This window comes from Pogonomyrmex barbatus, unplaced genomic scaffold (genome assembly GCF_055798465.1).
Source record: "Pogonomyrmex barbatus isolate J1 unplaced genomic scaffold, ASM5579846v1 scaffold2, whole genome shotgun sequence".
In the NCBI taxonomy this organism is placed as follows: Eukaryota; Metazoa; Arthropoda; class Insecta; order Hymenoptera; family Formicidae; genus Pogonomyrmex; species Pogonomyrmex barbatus.
Window position 1 is genome coordinate 23,797,813 of NW_028297116.1, and position 10,385 is coordinate 23,808,197.

Consider the following 10,385-nt stretch of genomic DNA (forward strand, 5'->3'; position numbering starts at 1 on the left):
AAAACACGCTGTAAATATCGTACATAAGAAAACTCAGTCAGTATCTGTAAATAAGTCAGATTACTTTTAAATATAAATACGTGTACACAATAAATTAGCATCTATATTTTATTTTTCTCCGAGTAATCTTGACCACACCCGACCGACGTCATCCCGCGAAACATGCCGGTCCAAGAGTCGCGAGGAAGTGGAAATGTTTTAATTATTACAAGCATCGATATTATTCAAATGTTCTGCAAAATCGGCAGTTGCTTTCCATGTTTCAGTACCCAGCAAACAAAATGCTAGCAATTTGCTAGAAAATTGGCAACAAATTCGATCAAATATTGGCTGTAAATTCATAACCATCTGTCCGCATTAGGTTTGGGATTTGTCGACAAAGCCTGCTGACATGCTATGCCAGAAGATTGACGGCAGAAACCGAGCAGAACCTATTGACATACTATGCGAACAGATTGGCGGCAAAAATCGAACAGAGTTTGTCCTAACTTCCTTATTGGATGATTGCATCAAATGTAATTACGTCTTGCATTATACATAAAAATACGTAAATAATAAATGTATGTTTAAATTTTGATTATGATTTCGCTTATATAGAAAGTTTGATAAATTTTGCATGCGAGAAACGCCATCTAGCAGTAGTTTTCCAATTATTGTGTTTAAATATGCATAATGACAGGCTCTGCTCGGTTTTTGCTGCCAATCTGCTGGCATAGCATGTTGGCAGGCTTTGCTCGGTTTTTGAGGAGAATTTGCTCACATTGTCAGATATTACAGACTCTGTGTGTAATTTGTTGCTTTTTTGCTATCAAACGGTGGTAACAGGCTCTGCTCGGTTTTTGCTAGCAATCTGCTGGTATAGCATATCAACAAGCTTTGTCCTATTTTGAAGGCAATTTGCTCCCAATGTCAGATATTACAGATTTTGTGTGCAATTTGTTGCTTTTTTGCCATCAAATATTGCTAGCAGGCTTTGTTCAAAATCTATTTCTGCAGGTTTTGCTATCGGGTATTTAATTCTTTTTTATGGCCAGCTGTTTTTATCGCAGCTGCGAAAGCAGCTAAATATAAAGCTATGGCTAAATAACTTTTTTTAATGGAAAGCTCTTTTAACGTTCATCGCTTTGAAATTATTCAGACGGAATGTGCGTTTCTATAATGTGAGATAACAGCCTCCTTTTGTAGCATTATCGATAGACCACGTTATTTTGAAATCTGAATATGATGTGTCGCGAGCGCCGAGAACTCAATCACGCCCATCGCTGACAAAGCGGATTGCGACAAGCGATACTTTACCCGACGAATTATTATTTTATCAAGCGATAGTGATTACCAACGCTACCGTGCTAATCGCGCATTTATTGTGTAACCGCTCCACGTGAAGCAACTGCTAACCGGGTTGCGCGGCCCTTACGCGGAAAACCGCCGCGCGACCCAGAAATATACCGCGAATGCTGATGAACATTTTGATGACACGGCAAGGACCGGCCGCTTGGAATAGGATAAAAACGGGAGACCGGTACTAGGAGAGAACTGGTCGAGATCCGCCTTGCCGTCACGTCTATCGCGGTCCGAATTAAGAAGGACAACCTGTATCAATTTTAATAAAGTTTATTGAGTGTCAAACAAAGTGGTGAGCGCCTCTTTCCCGCCGACTCCTTGGTCGATCCCCGAAACGACCCGCACAAACATTTCTGGTGGCAGCGATGGGATCGTTTCGCAGCAACACCTAGTCATCTGGAAAGAACAAACGATCGAAATTCAAGGAAAAGGCCGCAAAAAGAAGTCGACATCCCTGCGGCGAGAAAGAGCCGGTAGAGCCACAACGCCGAGCATATCAGTGACACCGGAGAAGCAGCGACCGCAACAGCGCTACGCCACAAACATGCGAATTGCGTAATGTAAGTTATAGAAAATTAAGGCGAGCGCATTAGATAGCGAGAGAAGTGTAGGTAGATGTCGAACGAGGGAGTTAAACTCCCGCTCAAAGAAACACGTCGTGGCTACATAGCGCGTCAGCCAGCCGAGCGCTCAGCCCGAGCCCTCCGAGCCTCGAGCAGACGGAAAATTCACACGATCCGCGCGATAACGTACGCCGCGATTTAAGTAATTATTATTCTGACAATAGTCTGACGAGTCAACTGGAATTACATCCGAACATTGTAATTGAACGCGTGTTTTCGCTTAGCGACATAGATAATAGCCTACTACCGAGTAGTGAGAGACGCGACGACGCTCTATTACAACCAACAGACGCGAGATCTGATCATAGTGACGGCACGAACGCAAGTAACCCTAGCCGCGGAAAATTTTCATTGACATCTTACGATAGTAGCGTGTTCGATTCAACCGAATTTTACACTGCCTCACGAAACATAAACCCAGCGGAAATGACAAATCAACCCTCGGGCACACCGTTAAAACCGATCGCGGAAGAACAACAAGCAGTAAACACAGAATTGGACGACAAAGTAAAAAGGATGAGAGCCACTTTAAGTCAGGCACACTGGAAATCTGACCCGGTAGAAGCTTCGCATGACGCGCGAGATGCAATGCTGGTCGAGTTGGTAGAAGGCATGCCAGCACTACAGGGCCGCATAAGCCAACTAGAAGTCGTTAATTACGATCGGAGTGCAGAAAATGACGAATCGATAGAAATGACACGGGCATACACGGGACGATGTCCGAAATTCGCGAGACCCCGCACATACGTTTATGAAACTAAAAGAAGCCCGCGATATGATTCCGGAAATGGACGGATCATCGCGAAATCAAGTTCAAAAATTTTTAAACGCACGTATTTTAAAAGCACGTACGGGATGAGCGAAATAAATCCTGCCGACGAAAAATCATTATTAAAAGCGATCTTGTGCACGAAACTAACAGGGAAAGCCATGCACGATTTCTAAACAAGGGATATACGCACGTTCATGCAACTGAAGCGCGAGATCGAGATACGTTATTTGGCAAAGCGTAGCACCACGCACATTCAGCGAGAGTTTAATATAACCCGTCAAAAACCCGGGGAAAGCGCGCGAGAATACGGACTCCGCGTTGACAAATTAGCAATGGAACTCTATCAATCTATGGTAGAAGGACGCGAACACACTGTGGAGCAACGAAAGGCAATCCTAGATACGATACAGGAATTAGCCCAAGAAAATTTCCAACTAGGATTACGTGACGAGATACAAACAATAGTACGATCCAGAAATTATACGAATTTAACAGCCGCTATGCTAAGCGCGACAGCCGAGGAAAAATTAAAAGGTCAGCCAACCTACAAAAATTTACAATAACGAGAAAGCAAGAAGCAACCAAGAACAGTATAGAAACCGCAATCAAAAATTGGAGTGCCACAAATGCGACAGGCTAGGACATTTGGCGCGCGACTGTCGTTCAAGCCGATACACAAACAAAATCCGCTACCGCGAGCCGAACGACCGGCGAACGTAAATAATATCGAGAAATACTGCTCGTACTGGAAAAAGGCAGGCCATAAGCGCGACGAATGTTGGTCACTGAACGGTCGCCCGAGAAAGGGGCAGCCGAGACGCACGAGACAGGATAGTGCAAAAGGACGACAAATAAATACCGCTGTAATAATGAGAAAGAATAAGGCAGCAAAGGGGGAGCGATGACCTATCGTTCACAAGCAGTGGCGACGACGAAGAAGAAGAGAAACCGAGAATAAAGATAACGCGAACCGTACGCAAGCATCAAGTGACACAGGTGAATACACCTCACACAAACGCCACGTTAAACTTGATTACTGCCGATGCAAGAGACAAAAAAGGGAAAAACAAGTTTCCTCCTCGATACAGGCGCCACTTTGATATTAATAAAAGTAGGAAATCTAAAGGAAAACACACTAATGCGCGAAGAGCGTTTAGCCCTAACCGGAGTTACGGGCCACAAGATACACACACTCGGAAAGATAAGAGCAACGATAACGCTAGGAGACCGAGAGATACGACACACTATGTATGTGGTAAGAGATGACTTCCCAATAAATTATGAAGGGATACTAGGACTAAACTTTTTGAATAAACAGCAAGCGAAATGCGATCATGGGAAAAAACAAGTCCGTATTGGCAACACAACTTTCAAACTCTACCCGTACGAGAAAATCATGCTAATGCCTCGCAGTGAAACCATAATTCAGGCGGTAACCGATCGGAATAGCATTGGAATAGTAAATGCAGTCGAAACCAAACCCGGAGTTTTCATAGGAAATTGTTTGGTCATACCAGAAGAAAACGTATGTCCAATAAGTATGATAAATACCACGGGAGAATGCGTGGAGATAACAAGCCGCTAGTCACGGTGGACGAGATAAAGACAAAAGACGCCGCACACATGTATATCATGAAGGTGTCAAGTAACGAAACGAGCGACGAGCCCATTCAAGCTCGTAAAGAAAAATTGCACAGACAAATGCGAACCGAGCATTTAAATAAAGAGGAAAAGAAAATCTTGCACCATATTTGCGAAGATTTCCGTGATATCTTCCACCTAGAAAACGACCACTTATCATACACTAATGCAGTAGCACATGAAATACGCGAGCAGATAGCGCGTCGGTGAATGTCCGACCGTATAGATTATCGGAGAAGCACAAAGCAGAAGTAAATAAACAGATAGCGAAAATGCTGGACGACGAGATAATCCGTCCCAGCACGAGTCAGTGGAACGCACCCTTACTAGTAATACCGAAAAAATTTGACATCTGGAGAGCAAAAACAAGTAGTTGTGGATTTTCGGAAATTGAATGACTTAACAATTGGCGATTCTTTCCCGCTGCCGAATATCACTGATATACTAGACTAACTAGGAAACGCGAAATACTTTACAACATTGGATTTAGCATCGGGATACCATCAAATCCCCATGCATGAGAAACACAAACAAAAAACAGCATTTTCCATACCTTACGGACACTACGAATTTAATAGAATGCCTTTTGGATTAAAAAATGCGCCTGCAACATTCCAGAGACTTATGAATTCCGTACTAACCGGATTACAAGGCCTCAAATGCCTAGTCTATCTAGATGACATCATAATATATGGACCAAATTTGAAAGAGCATAACAAAAGACTAATTGAAGTATTCAAAAAACTAAGAGACTACAATCTGAAACTACAACCGAATAAATGTGAGTTTTTAAGAAAGGAGGTGACATACTTATTAGGACACATTATCTCCGAAAACGGTATAATACCGGATCCTGCCAAAATAACCGTAGCAAACTTTCCAATACCAAAACGGGTAAAAGATGTGCAATCCTTCATAGGATTAGCCGCTTATTATAGAAGATTCATCGAGAATTTTTCAAAGATAGCGAAACCACTGACGAAACTAACAAAAAAAGGATGAAAAATTCGCTTGGACAGCAGAACAACAGAACGCATTCGAAATATTAAAAGAAAAGTTAACGACCACACCAGTTCTAGCTTACCCGGACTTCACGAAACAATTTATAGTAACGATAGACGCATCCGGATACATCATCGGAGCAGTATTGTCGCAAGGGTCAGTAGGCCAAGACCGACCAATTGCATACGCAAGTAGAATTCTAAATAAAGCGGAACAAAACTATAATACAACAGAGAAAGAATTGCTAGCCATAGTATGGGCCGGCAAACACTTTCGACCGTACCTCTATGAAACAAAATTTCAAATAATTACAGACCACAAGCCATTGATCTGGCTATTTGGTATAACAGACCCTGGTTCACGATTAATCAGATGGAGGCTCAAATTAGAAGAGTACGACTATGAGGCGGTACACAAGGCCGGTAAAGGCAATACAAATGCTGACGCGTTCAGCAGAAACCCGATCGCGCCCGACACAGATAAACAGCATCGAGCGCGACAAGCAAGAGCGCGAATATAACAAAGAAGACAAGGAGCAAATAATGTACGAATATCATAATGCCCCCCTCGGAGAACATCAAGGCGTAACACGTACCGTAAATCGAATACGACAAATGCACAACTGGCACGGACTAATACGAGATGTGGAAGAATACATCGCCAAATGTGAATATTGCCAGAAAAACAAACTGAGCAAGAAAACCAAAATGCCTCTAAATGCCTACTAACATTCCAAGACGACTTAACAAAATTTAGTAAAGCAATACCGATATCAGATCAGGAAGCAAGCACGATTGCCAAAGAGTTCACCACAAAAATAATATGCGAATTCGGAATACCGGAGACAGTACTGACAGATCAAGGAACGAACTTCGTCAGTGAAATGTTCAGGGATGTATGTACCCTCCTAAAAATAACAAAAATTCAAACAACCGCGTACCAAAAAGTAAGTTCCTGAAAGTAACGGAGCCCTGGAAAGATCGCACAGGACTCTGATCGAATAAGGCACTATATAAACGAGGATCAAACCAACTGGGATGAATGGATTCCATACGCAATGTTCACGTACAATACGACACCGCATACAGCAACGGGCCATACACCGTTCGAATTGATGTACGGGCACCGAGCAACACTACCTACGGCCCTGACAGCGCCGCCGAAACCATACTATACATATGATAACTACGCGCAAGAACTAAGAGAACGACTTAGAGCTACAGAAAGTAGCAAAAGAATATATTCGCGAAGCAAAACAAAAGGCAAAAAATTATGCAGATAAAAATACGAAAACCTTCAAAGTAGGAGATAAGGTCTTCCTGCATGATGAAGCAGTGCGTAGAAGACGATCAAAGAAATTGGAAGCATCTTGGATAGGACCAAATAATCGAGAAAATCTTCAATGTGAATTACAAAATCAAACAGAAACGAAAAATTATGACGGTACACGCGAACCGACTTAAACTATTTATTGAGGATTAGGAAACAATCACGTATGAACAATTACCCGCGAAAAGAAAAGAAAAGAAAAAAAAAGAAAAAAAATAAAAAGAGAAAGAGAGGGGAAACTTACTAGTCACAGAACGGAGACGAAACATTGGCCGGTAGCAACACAAATTTGCACCTGCAAAGAGTCGCGGGGGTAGAGCTCCTCGCAGATGGGCGGAGGGGGCGCAGGAGACCTCTCGACACAGCTGATCACTCGTGGAGCACGGGGACGATATTCCTTCGTCCAGACCGTGGACGGCCACCTGAACGACACCCTCATCGCCATACGTTGGGCCGCCAGGTATGACCGCCCCACGCACTCGCTACACATAATGGGAACAGACTTCCTACCACACCTAGTGCACTGCATAATTGAAAACTCAAACACAAAAACAAACTAAAAGCCTTCCACGACGCGCAACAGACCACGGTCGACGGCAGACTGAACAAAATAATTTATAATATTAAACGTATCACACAAAAAAATGCACGACTAGGATTCACGGAAAAGTAACCTGAGCTCTAAACTTGCAGGATGCTCCTTGTGTGGAGAAGAGTAGTACAAGCGACACCTGATTCTCGGCATGCTCTTGACTAGGAATTGTTCTCGCACTAGCCAGGAATCTATTACGAGGAAATCGGTCAGCTGAGACAGGTTGAATCGGCATGGAAATTAATGATAAAACTGAGCGCAAAAAAATTAGAGATCAGACATCAGCAATTACAAGACTATATTGAGGAAACCGCAATACAGTGCCGAAAAGTAATAGGCAACGCTCAGTTAAGTTGCCGGAACATTATGAGGATAATAGAAAAACAAAATACCAAATTGATCACGCTGTTGACACAAGTAGAAACGCTATACAAAACGATTGACAAACGACGAGGACTGCTAGATGTGGTCGGGTCGGTCAGCAAAATATTGTTCGGAACGATGCTGACGATCAGAAACTAATAGACGAGCAACTGCAAACGTTACGAACAAACGACAAGATACTGCAGCACGCAGTAGCAAATCAGATAAGAGTCAACGCCACAATAGCGCGACGAATCCACTTGGACGAATTAGAAAATACTCTAAACTATAACGAAAATCTGATAATGAATGCGACAAAATGATTAGAGCAACGGTTGACCAAGTCCACACTACAGGCAGACGTAGACTTACTAATCCTGACAACAATAATGAATGATTTAACGAAGGACGCGGAAAATGTAATAGACTACCTGACATACGGGAAAAACGGAATGATACCGACACGGCTATTACCCATCAAACACATAACAGCCTTCAGAGAAGCGGCTATATAATTAACCATGGGATTACACTTTCCTTTTAAAATCCAGACTGAGCACTGGCAGACAATACACACATACATTACTTTTAGCACATATTCAGATGGTCCATACATATACACCATCTTGCGATTTCCGGTAGTAGCATACCCTACATTTAAACTAGTTAAGGCCATACCGTTATCGGTACACGATCATGCGAATATATTCGCCTATATAAAAATAAACCATCCTTTGTTAGCTATAGATAAAGAGAATCACCACTACAAATTACTAGAGGAAGTAGAGTTAGAACGCTGCATACGAGAAACAAACATATACACATGCGAACTTTGCGACATATTATGCGGAAACAACAGCACCATGCGAGATGCAAATATATACACATACACCAGGACAGCTCAATTACTGCGAAAAGAATCATATGATATCTAACACACCGTTGTGGATAGCATTGACGGAGGAGCAAGCGTGGCTCTACTCCACGGCATATAAACAGGAAATTAGCATTAAGTGTGAAAAGCAAATAGAAGAAAAAATTATATTAGAAGAAACCGGAAAAATAAAACTAAAAGATAATTGCAAACTAATCATACCAAACGTAATATTAAAAGCGCGAAAAATTGAGAGAATAAAATATATCCAAAATTACCTGAGTACAATATAACATTAGAAATAAAAAATAGAAACATCGATAAGAATAAGCTAACGAAAACCGACACGTTACGACAAATAATTAAGAACGCTGTAGATCTAACCAAGTTAAGCGTAAGTCTAGAAGAAATAAGAGAAACTCTAGAAGATAGCGATTATGACTTACTCAAAAATAAATACACTGTATACTCTACGGGAACAGGCACCTACGTAGTGATAATAACTATAATAGCATTAATAACATGGCGCACAAACAAAAACAAAAATAAAAAGCAAAAGAAAAGCGAGATGATCGCACAGAGACGCGATGATGCTATGTTGTATTAGTCATAAGTATACGATTATATTACAGTTACGCGACAACATATGTAAATTAGCAAGTAAGATCACCTTCCATCAAAGGGGGAGGAATGTCGCGAGCGCCGAGAACGCAATTACGCCCATCGCTGACAAAGCGGATTGCGGCAAGCGATACTTTACCCGACGAATTATTATTTTATCAAGCGATAGCGATTACCAACGCTACCGCTAATCGCGCATTTATTGTGTAACCGCTCCACGTGAAGCAACTGCTAACCGGGTTGCCCTTACGCGGAAAGCCGCCGCGCGACCCAGAAATATACCGCGAATGCTGACGAACATTTTGATGACACGGCAAGGACCGGCCGCCTGGAATAGGATAAAAACGGGAGACCGGTACTAGAAGAGAACTGGTCGAGATCCGCCTTGCCGTCATGTTTGTCACGGTCCGAATTAAGAAGGACAACTGTATCAATTTTAATAAAGTTTATTGAGTGTCGAACAAAGTGATGAGCGCCTCTTTCTCGCCGACTCCTTGGTCGATCTCCGAAATGACCCGCACAACAGATGCAACTATTTTTCCATTACAGTAAAGCTTTGTATGTGTCCTTAAGAACTTGTCAATCTTTTTATCAAATGTGGAAAATCAAATAAAGCATTATATGTTTTCCCATGTTTGTGTGTAAAATATGATTTCTCTGTATTAATGCCCAGTTGAGCATAAGCACTCTGATTATTTGTGCACGTTGTACTTGATGGCATGTTAGAAGTTGCACATCAGCTCCTGTTTCATTTTCTTGACATTGCTGTTGGCGGTTGACTTCAATTTAGATTACTTAGTTAAATTTAGTGCTATATAAGAGAAAGGAAAAACGTTTTACAGACATTGAATCTTTTAAACATTATCAAGTATTATCTGGAATATATTTTAAGATTATATTAAGTCACACACACACGCGCGCACGCACGCACGCACGCACGCACGCACGCACGCACGCACGCACACACGCGCGCGCGCGCGCACACACACACACACACACACACACACACACACACACACACACACACACACACACACACGATGTAGAGATGTAATAAATTTATAATAGTATGAAAGAAAAGAAGATGTAAAAAAGAGTGAGGTCCAATCGGACACATTGCTTAGTTGATTAAATAAAAAATTTTTTGATAGATGGCTCATTAGAAAATTCCTAAACATCGGCTGATGTGAGTGGTATGTCCGATTGAAAATGTGCGCATCTGGGATG